General features: G+C 46.1%; 1 protein-coding gene across 4 annotated transcripts in view; it reads right to left on the bottom strand.

Moving 5' to 3' along the window:
* LOC144695773 (ral guanine nucleotide dissociation stimulator-like) overlaps positions 1-27,582 on the bottom strand; it is a 153,829-nt gene that overhangs the window by 117,265 nt on the left and 8,982 nt on the right. Inside the window, exon 1 of one of the 4 annotated variants that reach the window (XM_078566757.1) lies at positions 10,685-10,759. The exons of the other annotated variants lie outside the window; for them this stretch is intronic. The gene's annotated coding sequence lies outside the window, so the exon portion shown is untranslated. Of the gene's footprint in view, positions 1-10,684; positions 10,760-27,582 lie in introns of those variants that run through there. 4 annotated transcript variants of the gene reach the window in all.

The following is a 27,582-nucleotide window of genomic DNA, read 5'->3' as shown; positions in this document are numbered from 1 at the left end:
ACCAACATTCTCAATGCTATTCTCCCAGACTTTGCACCCATCACCCTAACCTTTTTTCTTAAAAAGATTTATTCTTTCATGGGATGTGGGTGTCGCTGGCAAGGCCAGCATTGTTGCCCACCCCTAATTGCCCTTGAACTGAGTGGTTTGCTAGGGCCATTTCAGAGGGCAGTGAAGAGTCAACCACATTGCTGTGGGCCTGGAGTCACATGTAAGCCAGACCGGGTAAGAGTGGCGGATCTCCTTCGCTCAAGGACATTAGTGAACCAGATGGGTTTTTACGACAATCGATAATAGTTTCAAGGTCATCATTACAGATTTTTTTTTGTATTAATTGAATTCAAATTCCACCAGCTGTTGTCTTGGATTTGAACCTGGGCCCCCCTATAGCATTAGCCTGGGCCCCTGGATTACTAGCCCAGTGACATTACCACTACACTACTCTCTCCCACCTGTCCCACATTCATGTCCACTCATACATCATTTCCATCCTATCCCACTGGACTCTACTCACTCATGTCCTCCATCCCCGCTGACCAAAACTACCTTATGACCCCACCAGGGACCCACTAATACCCCCCTCCTCAATTACAAACTATTTATTAGCTGAGGCATAGAATATAAGAGCAGAGAGGTTATGCTGGAACTGTATAAAATACTGGTTAGGCCACAGCTAGAGTATTACGTGCAGTTCTGGAATCCACATTATAGGAAAGATGTGATTGCACTAGAGAGAGTGCAGAGGAGATTTACCAGGATGTTGCCTGGGCTGGAGAGTTTTAGTTATGAAGAGAGATTGGATAGTTTGGAGTTATTTTCCCTGGAGCAGAGGAGATTGAGGGGGGACTTGATTGAGGTGTATAAAATTGAGGGGCATAGATAGGATAAACAGGAAGAAACTTTTCCCCTTAGTGGAGGGATCAATAACCAGGGGGCATAGAGTTAAGGTAAGGGGCAGGAGGTTTAGAGGGGATCAGAAACCCTCATAACATTTAAGAAGTATTTGGATGTGCACTTGCGATACCATGGCACACAAGGCTATGGGCCTAGTGCTGGAAAATGGGATTAGAATAGTTAGGTATTTGTTTGACTGGTGCAGACTCGATGGGCCGAAGGGCCTTTTTCTGTGCTGTAGACCTCAATGACTCTATGAGGCTGGTTCCTGAGACAAGGGAATTGCCCTCTGAGGGGAGATTGAGTAGAATGGGTCTATATTCCCTGGTGTTTAGAGAAAAGAAAGGTGACCTCAGTGAAATATTTCAAATTCTTAAGGAACTGACAGGGTAGAGGCTGAGAGAGTGTTTCCCCTGGCTGGGGAATCTAGAATATGGGGCTCAGGGTTACAGAACAAGGGGTCAGCCATTTAGGGCTGAGATGAGAAAGATTTCTTCACTAAAAGCATTGTGAATCATTGGAATTCTCTACTCCAGAGATGTGGATGCTTAGTAATTGAATATGACTTTTGGTACTAAGGGAATTAATGGATATGGGAACAGTCTGGGAAGGTGAAATTGAGATAGAAGATCAGGCATGATTTTGTTGAATGTGGGAGCAGGTTCAAAGGACCAAATGAACCCTCAATTCTTATATTTGTATGTTCTTCTATTCCATGGCCTCATCCCGTCCAACCTCTGCAACCTTCCCAGCCCTCAGTGCCACTTCCTCTGGTCCCCTCAACTTGACCACCTCCTCTTTCCCTCTGCTACACCTTCGGTGACGTAGCCTTTTGCAGCCTCTGGCCTATCCTTCGCATCCTTCTGCCTCTCCCTCTCTCAAAAGGCTTCTCAGAATACGCTTCCCCGACACAGCCTGTGGGTCAACTTTCCCAATTCTCTGCCAAGGCTCAGCAGCCCACTCCTTGCTGAGGTGGCATTGAACATTTTCCCACTTTAGGAGGCCGGTAGACATGCCAGTTGTTGTCTGGGGTCAAGGGTCACAGGAATGGTTGAGATATTTGGCTGCTGGTATGCTTTACATGACCCACAGGCCTTTTTGTTTGTTCTTTCATGGGATTTAAGTGTCGCTGGCAAGGCCAACGTTTGTTGCCCATCCCCAATAGTCCTTGAACCGTGTGGCTTGCTAGGGCATTTCAGAAGGCAGCTAAGAGTCAACCCCATTGCTGTGGGCCTGGAGTCACATGTAGGCCAGACCAGGTAAGGGCAGCAGATTTCCTTCCCTCAACGGGCATTAGTGAACCAGATGGGTGTTTACGGCAATCGATGATAATTTCATGTTCAGTGTTACTAGAGACACTTCTTAATTTCCAGCTTTTTAATTTCAGTCCCTGTCCTGAAGGATAGTCATATTGGACTTGAAATGCTAACTCTGTTTCTGTCTCCACAGAGGATGCCAGACTCGCTTGAGTTTTTCCCAGCACTTTCTGTTTTAGTTCAGATCTCCAGCATCCACAGTATTTTGCCTTTATGTATTTTTAAAAAAAATTCAGGTTAATTGAATTTCAATTCCACCAGCCATGGTGGGATTTGAACCCATGCCCCCAGAGCAAAAGTCAGGGGGAGGGTGGGGTGGGGACCTTTAGATTACTAGCCCAGTGACATTACCACCACACCATCATTTCCCTTTAAGACCAGTGCTCAGAAACTTCCCATAGAGAAGCAAACTAATCTGGGTAACTGTGGTTGGTGGTAAACTCACAAAGTTGATTTAACAAGAGTGAGTTTTCATCTTGCAGTCAGGGAAAGCAGCAATAAATGACAGCCTTTAAAACCTTTGAATCTTACAACACAGAAAGAGGCCATTTGGCCTGTCGTGCCTGTGACGGCTCCTTGAAAGAGCTGTCCAATTTAGCCCCACGCCCCAGCAACGTCCCCATAACCCTCCTGCGGTACAACGCTTCAAAAGTACTTCATTGGCTGTGAAGGGCTTTGAGACATCTGGCAGTTGTGAAAGGCGCTATGTAAACGTAAGTCTTTCTTCTCCAAATCAGTCCCTTTCGAGTACACGTCTAATCGCCTTTTAGGTATAGCATTCCAGATTAGTGCGAGGAAACTTCTCGTCTCGTTCTTTTGCCAATTATTTTGCATCTGGTCCTCTAGTTAATGACCAACTTGCCAGAGGAAAATGTTTCTCTTGAATTGCTCTATCAAACCCTTCATAATTTTGAATGCCTCTATTGGGCCAATGTTAGTGGAAGGGTCGACACAATCAGCGAGGTAGGGAGCTGGTAAAGAATGTGTGATGGGCGGGGTAGTGGGGGCAGAGTTGATTTGACAGAGACATACATTGAAGGGAGTTGCTGATAACCATGTTCAGTAGAGAGGAGGCCAGACAAGTGAGGGGGGGTTGCAGTGGTGGAGGGGGATTGGTGGGGGTGGGGAGAAGAAGTCATGCAAAAGCTTCAGTTGCTGAATTATTCCAAATGGAACAGCTTCAATCAGGATCAAGGTTAACTGGAACAATTGGTGGATGCTCATAAAATGAAACCGTGTGTATGGCAATAGCATTTGGGCCAGATGCGCTAACTTTAGCAGAAAACAGCCTACACACAATGCACGTGTACCTCACTCATGTAAGTTTACTGGACAAATGTCTACTACCATTATGTAACCAAGGAAGTAACGCCCTCACAATGATCAAAAAACATAGTCTGTCTTTCCTCCTACCCTTTCACTAACAAACCCACAAAAAAGATTAAAGCTCGCCAAGTGAAAATGAGCATTGAGATCACATTCCCATCTGCTGTGCCTGCTACACAATTCGCCACAAGTGGCTGGCGGCTAATGATCCTTTTCATTAATTCATGGGGTGTGCGCATCGCCGGAAAGGCCGGCATTTATTACCCATCCCTAGTTTCCCTCGAGAAGGTGGTGGTGAGCCGCCTTCATGCCTACTGTCTCACTTGGCCATTTCATAGAGGGAGTTAAGAGTCAACCACATTGCTGTGGATTTGGATTCAAATTAGCCCACACTGCTGTGGATTTGCAGTCACATAGGCCCACATTGCTGTGGATTTGGATTCACATTGGCCCACATTGCTGTGGATTTGGATTCACATAGGACCACATTGCTGTGGATTTGGATTCACATTGGCCCACATTGCTGTGGATTTACAGTCACATAGGCCCACATTGCTGTGGATTTGCAATCACATAGGCCCACATTGTTGTGGATTTGGATTCACATAGGCCCACATTGCTGTGGATTTGGATTCACATAGGACCACATTGCTGTGGATTTGCAGTCACATAGGCCCACATTGCTGTGGATTTGGAATCACATAGGCCCACATTGCTGTGGATTTGCAGTCACATAGGCCCACATTGCTGTGGATTTGGATTCACATAGGACCACATTGCTGTGGATTTGGATTCACATAGGACCACATTGCTGTGGATTTGGATTCACATTGGCCCACATTGCTGTGGATTTACAGTCACATAGGCCCACATTGCTGTGGATTTGCAATCACATAGGCCCACATTGTTGTGGATTTGGATTCAAATAGGCCCACATTGCTGTGGATTTGGATTCGCATAGGACCACATTGCTGTGGATTTGCAGTCACATAGACCCACATTGCTGTGGATTTGGAATCACATAGGCCCACATTACTGTGGATTTGGAATCACATAGGCCCATATTGCTGTGGATTTGGATTCACATAGGCCCACATTGCTGTGGATTTGGAATCACATAGGCCCACATTACTGTGGATTTGGAATCACATAGGCCCACATTGCTGTGGATTTGGAGTCACATAGGCCCACATTGCTGTGGATTTGGATTCACATAGGCCCACATTGCTGTGGATTTGGATTCACATAGGCCCAGGCCAGATGAAGGCAGCATGTTTCCTTCCCTGAAGGACATTAGTGAATCTGATAGATTTTTATGACAATCCTGTAATTTTATGGTCATTATAACTGATATTAGCTTTTAGTTCTAAATTTATTTAATTAACAGAATTTAAATTCCCCAGCTGCTGCGGTGGGATTTGAACTCAGATCTCCAGGTCAAATGTCCAGGCCTCTGGATGACTAGTCCAGTAACGCAACCACTATGATACCACTCGCCCATCAGACAATGCTGCAATAAAACATTGCCATTCGACCTCCTCTTGCAATGGTTCACTTTTCCCCAAACTTCAACATTTAGATCAAGATGAAGGAGGTTTATACTGATGCAATTATTTCAGGGAGGACAGTCTGACAATTTACATCAGATAGTGATTCAGATGCAAATCCCAGAAACTCCCACTGAGGATTCAGACAGGAAGGTCAAATGTGAAATGAATTCTGCAAAACGTGGCTGGAGCCAGAAAATATAACCAGGCCCACGGCAAACACTTGGCACCTGAACAAGGTGCCAGCTGTGGGTTTCGGGTGCCACTCCAGAGACTCGAGCATACAGTCCAGGCCGTCACTGAAGAAGTGCTGCACTGTCGGAGGTGCTGGCAATCCGAGACCCCGTCTGCCCCCCCCCCGCCAATAAAAGACCCCGTAGCTACTTTTTCAAAGGAGAGTAGGAAATTTCTATCGCAGTACCCTGCTCAATATTTATCCCTCAACAAACACCAGAAAAGCAGATTATCTGAAGTTGCGAAAGGTGCTTATACACAAACACTTATCTTTCATTCAAGGGTCTATACTAAGGATCTTAACCTGTCTGCATTATGACAAGGAAGGTCCCATGAGATTTCGCCAAAAAGGGACAGACACCATGTTTTTCATTACCACTCATGGAGATACCCTGCATTGCTTTAAAGTTAATTTAACGAAACAAATAGCCTCCTTGCCTTTTTTTGTCCACATGCTTCTCCCCTCAGTTTACCGAGGTGGTGACTCATCCTGGGGTACAGGTCCGCACATGCCAGCTGCCTTCTGATATCCCTCTCACTCAAGTGGTCATTTCTGGTGCATGACTGCAGAATGTATGAAATAAATCAATTGGCAGGCCAGCCCAATGCTGCTCAACCCACCAGCCGCATGCTGCAGATTTTCCAGCAGGAATCACTGCATACAGTATAGTGCAGAAGCACACAGTCAGCTTCTCTCCTGCTACCTAGAACAGAGGTTCTATATATAGAGCATATGAAGCATTCCGAGGTCACAGTGTTCATGTGTTTGACGTAGAATAAATCAAACACTCCCAGGTTATGTAAAGCACAACTCAATGGAAAGCAAAGCTCCCTCTTTGCTTTCCTAATAAACACTCCCAGGGCAAGTACAGCACAGGATTAGATACAGAGTAAAGCTCCCTCTACACTATCCCATCAAACACTCCCAGGACAGGTACAGCACAGGGTTAGATACAGAGTAAAGCTCCCACTACACTGTCCCATCAAACACTCCCAGGACGGGTACAGCATGGGTTAGATACAGAGCAAAGCTCCCTCTACACTGTCCTCATCAAACATTCCCAGGGCAAGTACAGCACGGGGTGAGATACAGAGTAAAGCTCCCTTTACATTGTCCCATCAAACACTCCCAGGACAGGTACAGCACGGGTTTTTTTTTTAATTCATTCACGGGATGTAGGCTTCGCTGGCTGGGACAGCATTTATTGCCCATCCCTAGTTGCCCTTGAGAAGGTAGTTGCCTTCTTGAACCGCTGCAGGTGTAGGTACATCCACAGTGCTGTTAGGAAGGGAGTTCCATGATTTTGACCCAGTGACAGTGAAGGAACGGCAATATATTTCCAAGTCAGGATGGTGAGCGACTTGGAGGGGAACTTCCAGATGGTGACGTTCCCAGCTATCTGCTGCCCTTGTCCTTCTAGATAGTAGTGATCGTGGGTTTGGAAAGTGCTGTCGAAGGAACCTTGGCAAATTCCTGCAGTGCATCTTGTAGATGGTACACACTGCTGCCACTGTGCATCAGTGGTGGAGGAAGTGAATGTTTGTGGAAGATGTGCCAATCAAGCGGGCTGCTTTGTCCTGGATGGTGTCCAGCTTCTTCAGTGTTGTGGGAGCTGCGCTCATCCAGGCAAGTGAGGTGTAATCCATCACACTCCTACTGCCTTGTAAATGGTGGACAGGCTTTGGAGAGTCAGGAGGCAGGTTACTCATCACACGATTCCTAGCCTCTGACCTGCTCTTGTAGCCACAGTATTTATATGGCTAGTCCAGTTCAGTTTCTGGTCAATGGTAACCCTCAGGATGTTGATAGTGGGGTATTCAGTGATGGTAATGCCCTTGGACAGCAAGGTGCGATGGTTAGATTCTGTCTTGTTGGAGATGGTCATTGCCTGACATTTGTGTGGCACGAATGTTACTTGCCACTAGTCAGCCCAAGCCTGGATATTGTCCAGGTCTTGCTGCATTTGGACATGGACTGCTTCAGTATCTGAGGAGTTGCGAATGGTGCTGAACATCGTGCAATCATCAGTGAACATCCCCACTTCTGACCTTATGATGGAAGGAAGGTCATTGATGAAGCAGCTGAAGAGGGTTGAGCCGAAGTCACTGCCCTGAGGAACTCCTGCAGTGATGTCCTAGAGCTGAGATGACTGACCTCCAACAACCACAACCATCTTCCTTTGTGCTCGGCATGACTCCAACCAGTGGAGAGTTTTCCCCCGATTCTCATTGGCTCCAGTTTTGCTCAGGCTCCTTGATGCCAAACCCGGTCAAATGTGGCCTTGATGTCGAGGGCAGTCACTCTCACCTCACCTCAGGAGTTCAGATCTTCTGTCCATGTTTAAATGAAGGCTGTAATGAAGTCAGAAGCTGAGAGGCCCTGAATAGATACTGAGCTATCCAGACAAGGGGGTATACGTAGATTGCATCTCTGGACTGGTCTGAGCAAACTGACCTCAATCCGAGCAGCACCCTTGGGATTGGGGGGGAGCGATGAGGGCTGGGGATATGGGGAAGGTGATGCAGTCACTCTGCTCGAAGGATGGGAACTATCTGCCTGCCCTCCTGCCCCCAATGGCGATCCACACAGGGAGGGACAAAATGTATGTTTGTAAGCACTGGGTGAAGATGGAAATCAGCCTGATGCCATCCTCCCCTGCAGCTGAATAAACTACTGACAGTCACTTACGGAGAAAGCAATGAGGAATAGGGATCTGGGGACATGGTGCCAGGGCACTTGACCCCATCAAGGAGGCAGAGCCCACGGAAGAAGAACGGGGAAAATAAGACGATAGAAAAAAAAATGTAGACCCAAGTCTGGATGTGAAGCTGCCTCTGTGGGCAGCATTTCAGACACCCCAGGTACATACACGGATAATACAGAAAACAGTATGAGGCATCCTACTGTTCACTGGCTCCATTGTGCCTCAGCTGTAGCTCAGTGAGTGGCACTCTTGCCTCGGAGTCAGAATTTTGTGGGTTTGAACCCCACTCCAGAGACTTGAGCAAGTGATCCAGACTGACCCTCTAGTGCCCTCGCAGGTACCTTCTCTTTCCAATGGAACACTAAGCCCCCGACTGTCTTATCAAGTGGGCGTAGAAGTCTGAAGAAGAAAAGCTGCCCTCGCCAACGATTAACATTCCGTCCACACCTAAAACCGATGACCTGTTCAATATCTCATTGTATTTTTTTTTTAAAATTTATTCTTTCGTGGGATCTGGGTGTCGCTGGCCAGGCCAACATTTGTTGCCCATTCCTGATTGCCCCTCAGAGATCGGAAAAAGAGTCACATTGGACACGAAACGTTAACTCTGTTTCTCTCTCCGCAGATGCCGCCAGACCTGCTGAGTTTTTCCAGCATTTTTTGTTTTTATTTCATGTTACTGTGGGTCTGGAGTCACATGTAGGCCAGATCAGGTAAGGGTGGCAGATTTCCTTCCCTAGTTAGTGAATGAGATGGGTTTTTACAGCAATTGATGATTGCTTCATGCTCACTATTCCTGAGACTAATTTTATATTCCAGATTTATTCATTGAATTTAAATTCCACCAACTGCCATGGTGGGATTTGAACCCATGTCCCCTGAGCATTAGCTAGGGTGTCCGGATTGCTAGACCAGTGATATTACCACTACGCCATCATATCCACCATTCTGAGTTGTGGGTTCTCACTGTGCACACGGCAACCAAGGTCGCACTTTACAAAGTACTTCATCAGCCAGGAAGTGCTTTGGGATGTCCTGTGGCAGGTGCTGGATCAACCCAACCTGTTGCCAATTTTTATTGGGCCCATTGTGGAATGCAGAGGAAGAGAGAAGGACAGCGAGCAAAGATTCAACTTGGCGAACATGTTGTTCATAGAAGTTCAGACACATTATTATGTAACGTGCAGTAACCCCCCCCCCCCCGGGTCCAAACCAAACCTGCGTCACAGTCCGGTTACTTACTCATGAAAGAAATCCCTGGCACTCACTCCAAACAAACACGTATCCATTTTAAACAGGCAGGAATTGAGTGAAAAAAGGGGGCGACTCTGTTCAGACTCACACAAAGCGGGTAGCGCACAGCTTTGATCAGCGTTGAGTTCATTGGTCCGAACTCTGGCCTAGAGCACAAGGCTTCTGGCTTCAGAACCAGTACAGTGGAAAGAGAGCAATCTCGCATTTTGAATGGCGTCAGCGGCGGCTCAATGAGTAGCATTCCTGCCATCCAGTCCAAAGGTTTTGGGTTCAGGTTCCGGTCCATAGGCTTGAGCACCAAATCCTGGTTAACAAGGTGCAAAGTTCTTCTTGTAAGGAAACACATTTATTTAGTGCCTTTTGCCTTCCTCAGGACATTAGAAAGCCCTTTGTGCTCAACGGAACACTTTTTGAAGTGTATTCACTGTTGTAATGTCGGAAAAGCAGCAGCCAATTTGTGCACAGCAAGATCCCACAAACAGCAATGTCAGAATGACTTGATCATCTGTATTTTTTTAAAACCGTTGGAGGTTGGAGAATGGATAGTGGCCTGGGCCCTGGGGATAACTCCCCTGCTCTTCTTTAAGAGAGTGACACTCTCTTAGATTCCAGCTGAGAGGGCAGACAGGGTTTCAGTTTAACTTCTCATCTGAAAGTCGGCACCTCCAACAGTGCAGCACTCGCTCAGTACTACATTTCCTGATAGTACAGCACTTCCCCAGTACTGGTTCTCTGACAGTACAGTGCTTCCTCATTAATACCCTGGATACTGCAGCACTCTCTCAGTACTGCCCCCCGACAGCGCAGCATGCTTTCAGTACTGCCCCTCCAGCAGTGCTGCGCCCCTCAGTAGTGCCCTCTGACAGTGATGCACTCCCTCATTCCTGCCCTCCAACTGTGCTGGGTTCCCTCAGTACTGCACTAGAAGTCTCAGTCTGGACTGTTATGCTCAAGCTATTAGACTGGGGTTACGAGCCCATGACCTTCTGACTCAGAGGTTAGAGCACTATCCACTGAACCACAGCTGACACCTCATAGGCACTGATCCTTAACCCCTAAGGACCCAACAGCCTTACATCACTCAAAACCAAAGCTGAGGGATAACTATTGAAAACGGTGGTAAACCAGCACGAGAAGCAGCGTTTACAGGAGAGTTAGGGACACATCTCTCTCTTCTGGTGTCATGCCTTAAGAGGGCATTGGCGACCATGGACCTCCATGTAAATCTTGCCCTAGAGGCGTGGATCATCTTTGTTGGTGGTACACTCATGCAGTTTTCGAGGCTCCTTAAAAAGATCGCACTTTGTCTACCAAATTGGATGAGGAAACCGAGACTGGAGCACTTTGCAGTCAACCCTACTTAATGGTGAAATCCAGTGTGCAGATTAAAAAAAGCAGAAAGCGTTACCGTGGGAATGGTGATTGTGATTGTCCCTGCCCTTCCGTGCGGGGCCCGTGTAGAATTGCACTGCTGAGTAAACCAGTTCACACAGATGCAGTAATCCTATCAGCGATCATGTGGCTACAATCATCTGCAGACAACTGACCTTCTGGCTCTCTCCCATTCTGTTTCCTGCTCTGTTGCTACAGCTTTGCACGGGGCCAGTGAGGTTTTATTCGCTGCCTGGCGGAGAGCTTCCAGCCAGTTAAGGCTAGGGAAGGAGAGCACTTTTTTTTGTCATCACAAGTTCGGTTTTCTCCAGGAGCCCCGTGCGTGTACGTGTGATGCAAGACAGAAACAGGAGGAGGCCATTCAGCTTCTAAAGCCTGCCCTGCCATTCAATGAGATCATGGCTGTTCTGTAGCTGAATTTTGATTCATTCACACTGTGTGGACATCACCTTCCAACAAAATATTACCTCCCCCCCGCAAAAAAAAATCAATCTGTTTTGCTTCGTTCAATGTCTTTCTCAATATTTCTTTCAACAGGTGGGCACAGACACAATGGGATGAACAGCCTCCATCTGTGCTATAAACTTCAGCAATTCTAATCCCTTCTACCTGCTCTGGACCCCTTCATTGTGGCTGGCGTTTTGCCTTCTCTTTCCACCTGCAAGTTCCCCCCAAAGCCACACACCATCCTGACTTGGAACTAACTCCTTCACTGTCGCTGGGTGAAAATCCTGGAACTCCCTCCCTAACAGTACTGTGGGTGTGCCAACACCACATGGACTGTAACAGTTCAAGAAGGCAGCTCACCCAACACCTTCTCAAGGGCAATTAGGGATGGATGATAGATGATTGCCTAGCCAGCGATGCACACATCCCATGGAAGAAAAAAAGCCAGTAGTCCACACGGCCCCTCGAGCCTGCTCTGCCATTCAACACGACCATCACTGATCTTCTACCTCAACTCCAGCTGCCCGCACTATCCCTATAACCCTTAGTCTGTAACTTGTTCTTACGTTTTGCTTTCAGTGAGCGCTGACCCTTGTTCTACTATTAACATATCCTGCTGTCTGACCTTTATGCCACTATCAACACCTCCTTTAGTCTTTAACACTACCATCACACTCCCTTTGTCTTGCGGCCATGACATCTTTGTCAAATCTCTCCTGAGCTCCCAGCTATGCCTGACCTTATATTTTTCTCCACCTGCTCTACCCCCTCTCTTTAACAGTATAAACCCATCACATTTCTGCCTCTCTCCAGCTCTTCAAGAAGAAGACTTGAAATGTTAACTCTGTTTCTCTCTCTACAGATGCTGCCAGACCTGCTGAGTTTTTCCAGCATTTTCTGGTTTTATACCCCATCTCCTTTAATTGCTTGATTGGCCTCTCTCTGGAATACGCTCAAAAAAACCGAGTATTCCCAGCTCTCTGGGGTAGAGAATCGCTGAAGCACATCCCACCTAGAGTGAAGAAAATTCTCCTCATCTCATTCTGAAACGTCCAACCCTTCAGCCTGAGACTTTGATCCCGCAACCCCCCTCGCCTTCTTGAGTCCCCAGTCAGGGGAAACATTCTCCCAACATTGGCCCCGTCAAGCCCCTTACTTATTTTATATGTTTCAATGACATTGCCCCTCAGTCTTCTAAACTCTAGGAGGAATAGGCCATTCCACTCAATCTGTCCTCTCAGGAGTCAGTCCAGTGAGTCTCTGCTGTACCCTCTCCAAGGGAGGGGTCGACAACCTTATCTTACCCAAACAGTCTTTTTTTAAAAAGACAATTTGGCTAAAATGAAAGCTATTGGGAGCCTTAAGGTGAAAATTTGGCATTTTGAAACCAAATATTTGAACTTACAAAATTCTTACAGGGAGTGACAGGGTAAATGTGGGCTGGATGTTTTCCTCTTGCTGGTGAGGCTGGAACCAGTGGACACAGTCTCAGGATAAGGGGCAGGTCATTTAAAACTGAGATGAGGAGGAATTTCTTCACTCAAGAGGGTGGCGAATCTTTAGAATTCTCTACCCCAGAGGACTGTGGAAGCTCAATCATTGAGCGCGTTCAAGACAGAAATAGATTATTTTCTGAATACCAATGACATCAAGGGATATGGAGATAGAGCCAGAAGGTGGCGTTGAAGCAGATGATCAGCCATGATCTAATTGAATGGTGGAGCAGGCTTGAAGGGCCGAATGGCCTACTCCTGCTCCTATGTTCCTAAATAGCAAAGTGTCTCTGGTAGAATGCATAATTTGCATAGATAATTAACAAAATACATGCATTAAATTTATGTATTAATAGAAAAAAGAATCAAAATTAGCTCTGAATTATCACCTTTTTTTTGCCTTTTCTTCTCACTGTCAGTAAAGTCAACTTTAAAGCCAGCTTCAACTTAAGGTGCATAGAATTGAGCCAATTGTTCAGCTTTTGATTCTTGTAATTTTTAAAAAAAGCTTCTAATGACACATTCAGAATAATTTATCATCTCAGCTACATGAGAAACAATGGCCACAACCATAAAACCTGTTCCTTGAACCAAAAGCATCATCTATAACTGTGGTGTAGCTGTACTACTCGAACAGGTTTTTCTAGAGCATAATGATGTTTCCCATTAAAATAATCACTTGAAACCATAAAGTGCAGCCTAGCCTTGTAACCCTGCAATAAAAACACGGCCCTTCATTTTCTTGACCTCATTTCTTTTTTGCTTTTTTCATGTTCATGCAATCCAACTGGAAAAGGCTAATGAGATGCTGAAGAGCCTCTTGTGGCACCAGGGATACAGGTTACAGACTAGATCCACAAGGGCAGCAAAAACATGGGAACACTGCCACCTGTAAGTTCCCCTCCAAGCCACTCACCATCCTGACTTGGAACCATATCGCCGTTCCTTCACTGTCGCTGGGTCAAAATCCTGGAACTCCCTCCCTAACAGTGCCTACACCACATGGACTGCAGTGGTTCAGGAAGGCAGCTCACCACCACCTTCTCGAGGGCAATTAGGGATGGGCAATAAATGCTGGACCAACCAGTGACATCCACATCGCATGACGAATATAAAAAAAAACCCTGGTCTAAGGTGAGTATACCCTTCTTTCGGGCAAGGAGGCCAAAACTGTACACAGTGCTACAGGTGTAGTTCCGCCAGACCCAAGGCATTCTAAAGTGCATATTCATATCTGTAGGGTACAGTGTCCATTTTAGCAGCAGCATGGGTTGGTTTAGTGGTGTTACCCAGAGACTCTCATGTTAATGGCTGTGGGAGCTTGGGAGCGCAGCAGGCTGCCTCTCCCAAACTGGCGAACTGAAGGTATGTTTCCCCCACCATCCAAATGTAGGTTAAACTCGGTGGGGGATCGTGGCTTTTGCTGCATTGGTGCTATTGAGATGTTTGTGCTGTCGGCTCCAGGAACGTAATCATCTGAAAGATCCGTGAAACATTCCCCATTCTATCAGGAGGACTGGAATATAAAGGGGCCATTGTTTAGCTGTAGCTACACAGAGCCCTGGTTAGACCATATCTGGAATTTGATGTTCAGCTCCGAACCCTCAATGGGCCAAATGGCCTCGTTCTGTGCTGTAATGTCCCCACATCTCTAAGACATTGCTCCTTAGAAAAGATACATTGACTTTGGAAGAGTGCACCGCAGATTCCCCAAATGTTTGCAGTGCCCCAAGGGCTAGGTTCTGAGGAGAGCTGTGAGAGTAGGTGGCGTAGTAAGTATTGGTAACCCAGAGGGCCCTACAATACTCTGTGAGCATGGGTTCAAATCTCACCATGGCTGCTGGTGGAATTTAAAAATTCATTTGATAAAATCTGGAATTATAAAGCGAGTCCCAGTAATGGTGATTGTGAAACTATCAATTGTTGTAAAAACCCATTTGGTTCACTAATGCCCCTTCAGGGAAGAAAATCTGCCATCCTCACCTGGTCAGGCCTGCGTGTAACTTGGGCTGACAAGTGGCAAGTAACATTCGTGCCACACAAGTGCCAGGCAATGACCATCTCCAACAAGAGAGAATCCAGCCATCGCCCCTTGTTGCTCAATGGCATTACCATCACTGAATCCCCCACTTCCTGGGGGTTACCATTGACCATAAACTGAACTGGACTACCCATATAAATACTGTGGCAACAAGAGCAGGTCAGAGGCTAGGAATTGTGTGACGAGTAACTCACCTCCTGACTCCCCAAAGCCTGTCCACCATCTACAAGGCACAAGTAAGGAGTATGATGGAATACTCCCCACTTGCCTGGATAAGTGCAGCTCCTACAACAAGATTACATATTCCAGGTTAATGTTCCCTGGAATATAGAAGGTTAAGGAGTGATTTGCTTGAGGGTTTTTAAGATTTTTGAAAGGAACAGAGAGTTCATTTCCACTGGCAGGGTGAGGGGTTGGGGGAGACTGGGGCTCAGGGACATAACCAAAACCAGGTTATTCAGGAGGGATGTTCGGCAACACTGCTGCACACAAAAGAGTGGTAGAAATGTAGAATCCTGTCCCATAAAAAGGCGTAAATGCTAGCTCAGATAATACATTTGAATCTGAGAGTGATAATGCTTTGTGAGCCAAGGTCATTAAGGTAGGGCAGGTAAATGGAGTTAGGTTACAGATCAGCCACGGTCTCACTGAACGGTGGGACGGCGAGGGCTGAATGGTCTCCTCTTGTTCCTCTGTTCTTATGACATAAATTGCAATCACATGGATGTAGGGTTTCGTGAATCCAGTCACCAGCTGTCGAATACCTTCAGCCGGGACCCAGCAGCATCTCAACCCGCCCCCTACCCCTTCTTCTTCAGTTTGGTTTCACTGGCTCCGTAGCCAGCCGTTGGGATGCTGAGGGGACTGGGTGGGAGGCTGGTTTTACGCTCTGACTTCCCTCTTTGTTGAAGTCAGTATCTGGCGGGTTGTTAATCTGGCATTCCACCCAATCCCATGAATGTCCTGTCAGGCGGCTGGGTTGACAACAACAACTTCTGTTTTTATAGCACCTTCAAACGTCTGAAGGCATTTCACGGGAGCATTATAAAACAAGATATACCACTGAGTCACATGAGGCGGCGTTGAGCAGGTACCCAAAAGCTTGGTGAAGGAGGTTGGTTTTCCAGAGTGTCCTAAAGTAGGAAAAGCAAAGCAGAGAGGTGGGGCAGTGTAGGGAGGGAATTCTGAGCTTGGGCCTAGACATGCTGAAGGTATGGCTAATAATGATGAAATAATTAAAATTGGGGATGCTCAAGAGGCCAGAATTAGAGGGGTGAAGATATCTCAGAGGGTTGTGAGGGTGGATAAGCTGACAGAGGTAGGCAGGGGTGAGGCCATGGAAGGGTTTGAAAACAAAGATGGGAATTTTAAAATTTGACGCGTGACTTGACTGGAAGCCACTGCAGGTCAGTGAGCACAGGGGTGATGGGTGAATGGGACTTGTTACGAGCTAAGACACAGGTAGCAGAGGTTTGGATGACCTCAAATTTACGAAGGGTAGAATCCTTTGCAAGGTGGCCCGATTCACCACAGCAATAGCAGATATCTCTTGCAGCAGTGAAACTTCCCCTGCCACGACGCTGGCCAGGGGAGCATTGGAATGGAATAGACAGGCCCAGAGGTAACAGAGGCACAAATGAGGATTTCAGCAGCAGATGAGTTGAGACAGGGGCAGAGTCGGGCTACGTTACAGAGGTTGCAACAGGTGGTCTTAGAGCTGGTTCACGCACCTCCCAACCTCACCCAACCCCCATCACCCACCCCCCTCTCCACCTCCACCACCCTCGTCCACCACCTTGTGGGTGTGATTCACCGTCTTCATGTGCTCTCATTGCTACCTCACTGGTAGTTTTGCTGTAGCTGCTTTTGTTGCTCATGTTTCACATTCTTAAGACTTTCTTTCAATCTGATTTGCTGTGTTGTTTTGCAGCCAGCGTCTGAACCCAATCAGCAGCAAGGTAATCTCATCGGTGCCAAGGAGGCGCCAATAATGTGGATTTACTGGAGTCTTGGCACATGGAGAAAGGATGATCTGCAGGCTGGTTGCACAGATTTTATAAATAGATAATTAGATAGCTCATATTGCAGCACAGTCATGTAAAATTACATGTTTACGCTTCCTTAAAACTTGATCTTGGAATTTGCCATCACGCTGGTAAGGCAGCAATTATTGCCCATCCCTCAGTCACCCTGAGGGCATTCTAGGTTAATGGTGTGATGTTACAACAGACTTGTTTGATAAAGAAGGCCCTTCATTCTCCACCTGGCAGCTGATACGCACACGCTTTCCAAACCGTTTGATCGAAATTGTGACATTGAAAGGGTTCTTAGTAGCTGTTGACAATTCATGAACAGCAACTTGCAGGGCCCAATTGTCAAACAAAGTTTGACACCGAGTCACATAAAGGGAGACTAGAATGTAAGAACATAAGGAATAGGGTCAGGAATAGGCATTCAGCCCTGCAAGCCCGCTCCGCCATTCAATGAGGGTCATGTCAGATCTTCTACTTCAACATCATTTTCCTGCATTATCCCTATACCCCATGATGTTTTTAGGATGTAGAAACCTATCAATTTCAGCCTTGATCACACTCAATGGCTGAGCCTCCGCAGCCCGCTGGGACAGAGAATTCCAAAGATTCACCATCCTCTGAGTGAAGAAATTCCTCCTCATCTCAGCCCCAAATGGCCTGCCCCTTATTCTGAGACTCTGTCCCCTGGTTCTAGACTCCCCAGCCAAGGGAAACAACCTCCCTGTATCTACCATGTCAAGCCCTGTAAGAATTTCATATGTTTGAATGAGATCACCTCTCATTCTTTCTAAACTCCAGAGAATAAAGGCCCAGTCTATTTAATCTTTCCTCATAGGACAATCCCTCCATCCCAATAATTGATTTGGTGAATCTTCATTGCACTCCCTCTATGGCAAGAATATCTTTCCTTAGGTAAGGAGACCAAAACTGCACACAATACTCCAGGTGCAGTCTCACCAAGGCTCAATATAATTGCAGTAAGGCATCTTTACTCCTACACTCAAATTCTCTTGTAATAAAGGCCAACATACCATTTGCCTTCTTAATTGTTTGCTGCACCTGCATGTTAGCTTTCTGTGACTAATGAACAAGTCCCTTTGAAGTTCAACACTTCCCAGCCTCTCACCATTTAAGAAATACCCTATTTTTCCTACCAAAGTGGATAACCTCACATTTCTGCAATTGTATTCCATCTGCCAAATTGTTGCCCACTCACTTACCCTCTCCAAATCCCCTTGTAGCATCTTTGCATCCTCCTCACAACTCACACTTCCACTTAGTTTTGTGTCATCAGCAAAATTGGAAATATTACATTTAATCCCCACATCCATATAGATTGTAAATAGCTGGGGCCCAAGCACTGGTCCTTGCAGTATCCCACTAGTCACAGCCTGCCAACCTAAAAATAACCCATTTATTCCTCCTCTCTGTTTTATGTCCATTAACCAGATCTCAATCCATGCCAGTATATTCCTGCCAACCCCACGTGCTCCAATTTTGTTTACTAATCTCTTGTGTGGGAACTTATCAAAAGCTTTCTGAAAATCTCAGTATACCACATCTACAGGTTCCCTTTTATCTATTCTGTTAGTTACAGCCTCAAAAACTTCCAACAGGTTCGTTAAACATGATTTCCCTTTCATAAATCTCTGTTGACTCTGCCCAATCCTACTATTATTTTCTAAATGTCCTGATATCACATCCTTTATTACAGATTCTAGCATTTTCCCTACTACTGATACAAGGCGAATAGATTTGTAGTTCCCCATATTTTCTCTCCCTCCTTTCTTAAATAGTGGTATTACATTTGCCACCTTCCAAGCAGGAACCATTCTTGAGACTATAGGATTTTGAAAGTTGATCACCAATGCATCTTCTATCTCTGCAGACACCTTTTTCAACATTCTGGGATGTAAATCATCTGGTCCAGAGGATTTATCTACTTTAATTCCCATTAATTTCTATAGTGTTTACTTTAACTAATATTAATTTCTTGCAGTTCCTCATTTACACTAGTCCCTTGATTCTCCATTATTTCTGGGAGCTTTTTAGTATTTTCCTCCATGAAGACAGACACAAAATATTTGTTTAGTTTCCCTACCATTTCCTTATTCCCCATTAAAATTCCCCAGACTCCACTTGTAATGGGCCCACATTTGCTTTTGCTAAATTTTCCTTTTTATATACCTATAGAAGCTTTCACAGTCCATTTTTTATGTTTCTCGCTAGTTTACTCTCATATTCTATTTTCCCTTTCTTAATCTTTTTATTGGTTTTCCTTTACAGAATTCTAAAATGCTCCCAGTTCTGAGGCTTACCATTTTTCTTGGCAACTTTATATGCCTCTTCCTTTGAACTAATGCAATTCTTGATTTATTTTGTTCGCCAGGGTTGGAACACTTCCCTTGCTGGGTTTTTGTGCATTAAAGGAATGTGCTTTTGTTGTAAACTATGTGTTAGTTCTTTCAATATTAGCCATTGCCTGTCTACCATCCCCTTTTAACGTAGTTTCCCAATCTACCATAGCTAAGTTGCCCCAGGACAGGTGACCAAAAGCGTGAGGTAAGTTTTCAGGGGCATCTTAAAGGAGGAGAATGAATTGGAGAGATTTGGAAGGGAATTCCAGTGTTCAGGGCCCAGGCAGCTGAAGGCACAGCCTTCATTGCTGGAAAAAAAAAATCGAGGATGCACAAAGTACCAGAATTAGAGGCAGGAAGAGATCTCAGAGAGCTGTTCAACTGAAGCAAGTAATTAAGAAGGCTAATGGAATGCTATCCTTTATTATGAGGGGGATTGAACATAAAAGTAAGGATGTTATGCTTCAGTTATACAGGGTATTGGTGAGACCACACCTAGAATACTATGAACAGTTTTGGTCTCCTTATTTAAGGAAGGATATAAATGCATCAGAGCTGGTTCAAAGGAGGTTTACTAGATTGGTACCTGAAATGAGTGGGTTGTCTTAGGAGGAAAGGTTGGACAGACTGGGCTTGTTTCCACTGGAGTTTAGAAGTGTGAGGGGTGATTTGATTGAAGTATACCAGATCCTGAACGGCCTTTACAAGGTGGACGTCGAAAGGTTGTTTCCTCTTGTGGGTGAGTCCAGAACTAGGGGGCATTGTTATTAAAATTAGGGGGTGCCCTTTTAGGATAGAGATGAGGAGAATTTTTTTCTCTCAGAAGGTTGTGCAGCTTTGGAACTCTCTGTCTCAGAAGGTGGTGGAGGCAGGGTCATTGAATATTTTTAAGTCAGTGGTAGATAGATTCTTGTTAGGCAAGGGAATCAAAGATTATCAGGGTTAGATGGGAATGTAGAAATCGAAACACAAGAAGATCAGCCATGACCTTATTGAATGGCAGAGCAGGCTCGAGGGGCCAAATAGCTTACCCCTGTTCCTATTTCTTATGTTCTAATATTCTTATGTTCTTACAATTATAGCTAGGGGCCCAGGCCACAGACAGTAAGTGTAGTGTGCCTTCGACTCTGCCTCCATCCTGTTTAGAGAGAGGGATTTCTGGTGGAGACTAAAGGCCACATGCCAGAAAAGATTATTGTGCAAAGGAAGCTGTTGCTTTAGCCGTAATTAAACCACCAGCCCACAGGGGAATGAACAGATATTAAACTAGACGCCGATAATGATCCCACCTCTTCCCGTTTACATTTAGGCTTTTCCCAGACGATGGAGTTAACCTTTTCTGCCAAGTCCTCTCACTTCGACAGCACCTTCCAAACCCGCAACCTCTACTACCTAGAGGGACAGGGCAGCAGATACATGGGAACACCAACAACTGCAAGTTCCCCTCCAAGACACACATCATCCTGACTTGGAAATATATCACCGTTCCTTCACTGTCGCTGGGTCAAAATCCTGGAACTCCCTTTCTAACAGCACTGTGGGTGTACCTACACCACATGGATTGCAGAGGTTCAAGAGGCAGCTCACCACCACCTTCTCAAGGGCAGTTATTGATGGGGCAATAAATGGTGGCCTAGCCAGCAACACCCGCATCCTGTGAAATAATAAATAAAACTTACTGTAACTCACACATCTGTGCGGTCCACGGGATACTAAACTGCGTGCTCACCTACTTTACGAGATACTCTGCAGGAATTCACCAAGGCTCCTTAGGCAGCAATGAATGCTGGCCTTGCCACTGGGAGGCCTGTTCCCCATTCGAACCTTTGCTCATTCCTCTACCTCTTCCCACTTGCACGGGACTCGAGGCCAAAAGGCACTAGTTACGGACTGGCCTTCACAAGCTAGTGTCTAGAAACAGTAGTGGGCCATGATCCAACACCGCCTAGGTTCTGGGCTAAATACAGGCTCTGATTTCACAGACACGGCTCTGAGTTAGGGTCTGGGCGCAACACTGGCCCTGATTACAGAGACACTACCACAAGACTGGATTCAGAAATGTCCCTAGGGGTTGGTTCAGACACATTGTGAGACTGATGGGGCAGCATTCCATCAAATCCTTCCAAATGTTCAGGAACTTGCACCAGCTCCCCAGGGATTTTGTGGGAAATATCACAGCCAGAGGTCAGAGGAAACCCGACTAAGTCTTAAGGCCTTATTTCAGATTATATAATTTGCATCACTGGTGACAATTAGATCAATTGCGAATTATTGATGAATTATAGTCAGCCTAATGTTTCAGGGCTAGGGTTGCCAACCCACCAGGATTGGTCTGGAGTCTCCAGGAATTGAGGATCAATCTCCAGGATACTGCTGTGTGCAACCCTGGAGAAAAGTCGTCGGGACGTTAAAAAAAGATAGTTTTTTTTGTCATTTTCTTTGAACATTTCTCTTTACCAAAAATAGATATATTGAAAATGGGGGGAACAAAGGCTGTTTGGCTGACAGTGAAGTATCAGCCAATTGGGTAATGAGTCTTTTAGCTTTCCAATCGGCGTAGGAAGGCAGAGCGTCACAAGGATGGTTGTGTTGGCCGACTAACGATTGGAACGTGGGGGCAAGTCATCTGATGAAACCTTCAGGAATACATTTAATCACAGTTGGCAACCCAATTCAGGGCTGGAGGAGGTGTTGCCTATGGCTGGTTTGGAGTGAATTATTCTCATCTATCGTAATGCAGTCTTACCCTGGTGAATGCTTTGTCAGACCAGCACAGTTTGAAGTGAATAGTTCGGATTTTGGAATCAGATTGTGTTCCGGTTTGCAAGCTCTCAGACTGATCCAGTTTGGACTGAACTCTTGTTATGTTCTAATCTTTCCACCAGCTCTGTTAACCTGTGTTGACAGCAAAGGGCATGAGCAGACGGGGGTCCTCAGTGAACTGAAACGTGCCCAAAAACAGTTACAGAGAATAGAAACAGGGACAGCAATTACCCTTTAATTACGCTAAAATCACACAAACAACCCAAACAAACTCTCCACTCCAAAATCTGCCAGACAGCTACATTCAACTGAAACTATTAGGCCAGATTTGCTTATAAAAGCCAGGTTTGCATTTGTATTGCACCGTTCACAACCACAGAAGGTCCTAAGGCACTTTACAGATAGTGAAGTACTTTTTGAAGTGTGATGCTAGGTGTATAGGCTGTACGTCTCAAAGACTGGCGGATCATGTCAGCATATCCCAGCTGCTGGTCACAACGGGCAAGGTACAGACCCAACCCAACCAGCCTGTGCTTGCAAAACTCAAAACAGTGTCCAACATTAGATGTGATTCCATGATTGAACAACATTTGCTAAATAACCCTCATACATTGAGTCTGTTTCAGCTAAACAAAATAAGTGACAGCCATTCGCTGACTTATTCCTCAGGGCAATGTCTTGACCAATCAGGATCAAGCTGCCTGCTTTAAATTTCAAACAATGCTTGGCAATTAACTGTCAGTCACCATCACTGGTGCATTCTCTATGGCAACGCCTCTACCAATCAGAGTCCACTTGCCAACGAATCAGTATTCTCTTCACATACAGTATAAATTGTCTTCCCCCTATATTGGTGTCCTTGCAGTGTCCTGATGAGTGCAAGACAAAAAGCTTTGACATGTCTCTTTTTTCAGCAATACTCAAGTTCTGTGCTGCCATACGACTACTTTTTGAAGTGTTGTAATGTCGGGAATGAGGCAGCCAATTGAACACAGCAAGCTCACAAATAGAATTGTGATAATGAAAGATTTTAGTAGTATTGGTCGAGGGATAAATATTGGCTGAGACACTAGGAAGACCGCCCCACCCTCCCCAGCTGTTTCTCAAACTAGTGCTGTGGCATCTTTGACATCCACCTTAGATTGTCAATGGGGCCTCGGTTGAATATCTACCCTGAAAGATGCCACCTCTGACACTGGCAGTACTCCCGCAGTACTGCACTGGGAGCACCAGCCTACATTATGTGCTCAAGTCTCTGGAATAGCAAAATCAGCCCATGGCCTTCAGACTCGAGTGGCACTGTGATGCAGCTGGCTCAAGAAGGCATTGCCGGAGGTACAGTCCTTCAAATGAGACTTGAGAGCAAAGCCCTAACTGTGTGCTTTCGATGCTGATGGCCAACATTCCTCCCTCAGGTAACCCCGTCACAAATGGAGCAGCTGACCCTTCATGCCATTGACGCTTGTTAAGACACCACTGTGCTCTGTATGTTCCAAGCCATGTTGCTGTTTACAATTTCTCGTTTGGAATGTGTTACTCTGTTTACAGCAACAGACTGTATTTACAGTTCACAGCTTCTCAGATTATCCCAGTTTTGGAACAAATCACTCTGTGTTCACAACCACAGCTGAGACTCTGGGCTAAGCTCTCATTCACCTCTCGCTTGGAAGACATTCTGTATACCGTAAACCTTGCCTTCCCAGCTTCAAATGTGCCACATTCTGCGCCACTCCCTGTTCCTGTGCTGATTTCCTCTGCACTAACAATACTCCGTAAATAAACAGCCACAGCAGTCCAGAAGCTTGAAATCAGCCACACCAAGTAGTTCAGGTTAAACAAAACCCTCCTGAAACTCCAGCCACCCCTACCTTTGCCTGACCCTTATCAGTAAAGGGAGAACTGAACAGCTGAGCTCTCCATGTCTTTTGGTCCTCTTCCACTCCATCTTGTTTTCTTCAATTAACTCCTTCCAATTCTCTCTTGGCCCGTCTCACACCTTCCTTCTGGTTATAAACCCGAGCTCCTCCAAAACTCTGCACCAAGTCCCATTCACCCCAGACCAGGCCCCTGCTCCCATCCCTGTTCTCTGACCTACATTGAGTCCCAGTCTGGCAGCACCTACATTTAAAGTTCTCATCCTTGTTTTCAAATTGCTCCACAGTGTCACCGCTCCCTATCTCCGTATACTCTCCTCCAGCCCCACAACTCTCTGAGATGTCTGCACCTCCAGCTCTGGCCTCTTGAGCAACCTTGATTTTAATCGTTCCACCGTTGGTGGCCATGTCTTCAGCTGCCTTGGTTGGACCCAACTCTGGGATTCACTCCGTTAACCTCTCTGTGCCTCTACCTCACTCTCATCGAATAATGCAACAGTGCAGCACAGAAGGGGGCCATTCGGCCCATCAAATTCTGCATGACTCTTTTGAAAAGTGAATCCAATTTGTTTTCTCCTTGCAAAGTATCTTTCTGAAACCTGTCCTGCCACCTTCAAAGGTTTGCGCGCAAACGCTGCCAGGTCTCTCCGTTTTTGCAGCTCCTTCAAAGAATTGTACCATATATCGTCTCTTCTCATTCTTCCTACCAAAATGCAATTATCTATCGTTACCTGACTGCGGCAGTAACTCGAGGGTAATGGCCGTTTTGTAAACACGTTCTTCATGGTCAAGTGACTATGGACATCTTCTGAGTGGAATGAAGGCCACTGGTTTGAGGCGAAAGGAAGTGAACGATGCTTTGGGGGGAGGTGCGGGGGTGGGGGACTCACGTCAGCCTTTGGTAGCTGGGGAGGGGAGCGATAATCAGTGAGGAGAGGTAAAGTAAGGGAAACTCTGGCCAAGTGGGACACCAGCGAGGAGTTACAAAAGCTGAAACGCAACAACACACGAGAGTAAATCAGCTTTGATAGAAGTAAGAGCACAGTTAAAACGGCCAACAAATTTCACCCCTGCAGCTGTGCCGGCCATGCTCATAGGTTCGGAGGGGAAGTTTGGACTTGACCTCTGCCAGGGTTCAGGCACGCGCATCTAATTTCATTGTGCTATGACACCCGACACAATAATGGGCACTTTGTGTCTGTTCAAAGGACATCCTGTTTACCATTATTTTCCAACCCAGACGTCAGGGTCACTGGGAGAAAAAAAACTGTTGGGATGTGAGCCAGTTGGAAAATTGGAACTGAGCTAAGGGAAATGAGAGTTGAATGCATCTGTACAGGTCAGGAGAAGGGTATTCTGAAAGGAACTAATATGGACACAGGACAGCTGCTTTCATCCATCAGCCTAGGTGCACATCCGAGCACCGCTCTATCTGTCACCTAAAAACAAAAATAACTTTCAAGTGTTTTTGTTTTATTCATTCATGGCCAGTATTTATTGTCCATCCCTAATTGCCCTTGAGAAGGTGGCGGTGAGCCGCCTTCTTGAACTGCTGCAGTTCATGTGGTGTAGGTACACCCACAGTGCCGTTAGAGAGGGAGTTCCAGGATTTTGACCCAGCGACGGTGAAGGAATGGCGATGTGTTTCCAAATTAGGATGATGTGTGGCTTGGAGGGGATCTTCCAGATGGTGATGTTCCCAATTGCCTGCTGCCCTTGTCCTTCTAGATTTTAGAGGTGGCGGGTCTGGGAGGTGCTATGAGTTGTGGCAGTGCATCTTGTAGATGGTGGACAGGCTTTGGGGAGCCAGGAGGTGAGTTACTCTCTGCAGAATATCCAGCCTCTGACCCACTCTTGTAGCCACAGTATTTGTATGGCCGGTCCAGTTCAGTTTCTAGTCAATGGTAACCCCCCGGATATTGATAGTGGGGGATTTAGCAATGGTAAAGGCATTGAATGTCATGGGGAGACGGTTGGGTTCTCTCTGGTTGGAGATGGTCATTGCCTGGCCACTGAGAGAACTTCCTAATTAACCGAAGACCCAAACAGCCTATATCGCAGCAACAACTGGAACCTTGGAGAGGGTGCAGAGGAGATTTTCTAGAATAGCACCAGGTTTGTGGGACTTCAGTTATGAGAAGAGACTGGAGAAACTGGTGTTGTTTTCCTCAGAGCTGAGAAGATGAAGGGGAAATTTAATCGAGATGTTCAAAATTGTGAGGGGTTTTAAAAGAGTAACCAAGGAAAAATTGTTTCCAGTGGCAGGAGGCTGGGTAACCAGGGGACACAGATGTCAAATAATTGACAGAAAAACTAGAGAGGGGAATGAGGAGAATTTCTTTTTTAAACACAGTGAGTTGTTGTGATCTGGAATGCACTGCCTGAAAGGGAGGTGGAAGCATGTTCAATAATACCTTTCAAAAAGGAATTGGATAAGTACTGGATGGTGGAATATTGCAGGTCTGCAGAGGAAAAGAGCAGTGGAGTGGGACAAATTGGATAGCTCTTTCAAAGAGCCAACACAGGCGTGATGGGCCGAATGCCCTCCTTCTGTGCTTTATTATTCTGTGATTCTATTCTGTAAAAAGTGCCCACTTCATAATCTTAGCGAAGTGACAGCAGGATCATGGCTAATCAACAATGATTGTACCTGCACTGAAACAAGCTGGCCATTCACGATAGCTTATTTAACTGGTTTATTCGAGGTTACAGGGCATAGTGTGGGTGCGAGGCCTCACAGAAACTAGTACTGCAGTATTAGGTTCCAGTGGTCAATGAGTGGGCTTCAAACTTCCGTCTAAGTTGTGTTTCCGGTGTTTTTGCTGGGGGAAGTTGGCAGGAGTGAGGGTGCCAGTGACTGGGGAATTAGGGATCCACTCCCAGCTGGATTTGATCATTGAGCACTTAAAGGAAGGTGGGCAAAAAAGGAAGAACAGCCCTGTAATAAGCAGATCTATCCATGTTTCGCAGCCAGCAGACCTCCCCTGGAGCACTAGTTCCAACTGGGAGCTCAGGGACTTCAGCTTTCAGGGACTCAGCTTTCCCAGCCCTCTCATGAAGTGGCCCTACTTTAAGATCCGAGACCCCTGTGCCTTGCAAACGTTATGCATGGTTTCCCGTGCACCGTCCAGAGCCTGGAAGTGAGCATTGCAAATGTAGTGGGTCTTGGGTCTCTGACAATGATCCAGCCCATGTGAGGAGAATGTGGGTTGTTGAGGTGAGTAGGTCAGATGTATTTGAAGGGAAGGTAAATAAGCCCATAAGGGAAAAGAGAATAGAAGGAAATGCTGAAGGGGTGAGATGGAGAGGGGTGGAAGGATGTTCATTTGCAGCATAAACATCAGCAGGGACCTGATGTGCTAAATGGCCTGTTTCTCTGCTGTAAATTTTATGTAGTATGACTTACTGATTGATGGGGACAGTGTGGAGGGAGCTTTACTCTGTATCTAACTGTACTGTACCTGTCCTGAGAGTGTTTGATGGGACAGTGCAGAGGGAGCTTTACTTTGTATCTAACCCCGTGCTGTACCTGCCCTGGGAATGTTTGATGGGACAGTGTAGAGGGAGCTTTACTCTGTATCTAACCCAGTGCTGTACCTGCCCTGGGAATGTTTGATGGGACAGTGCAGAGGGAGCTTTACTCTGTATCTAACCCCGTGCTGTACCTGCCCTGGGAATGTTTGATGGGACAGTGCAGAGGGAGCTTTACTTTGTACCTAACCCATGCTGTACCTGCCCTGGGAATGTTTGATGGGACAGTGTAGAGGGAGCTTTACTCTGTATCTAACCCCCTGCTGTTCCTGTCTGGGAGTGTTTGATGGGACAGTGTAGATGGAGCTTTACGCTGTATCTAACCCTGTGCTGTACCTGAAGCAAAATAACATGGATTCTGAATATCTGAATTGA

The sequence above is a fragment of the Cetorhinus maximus genome, chromosome 21 (assembly GCF_964194155.1).
Source record: "Cetorhinus maximus chromosome 21, sCetMax3.hap1.1, whole genome shotgun sequence".
NCBI lineage: Eukaryota > Metazoa > Chordata > Chondrichthyes > Lamniformes > Cetorhinidae > Cetorhinus > Cetorhinus maximus.
Note: the sequence above shows the minus strand (reverse complement) of the source record. Positions and strands in the feature narration are given on the sequence as shown.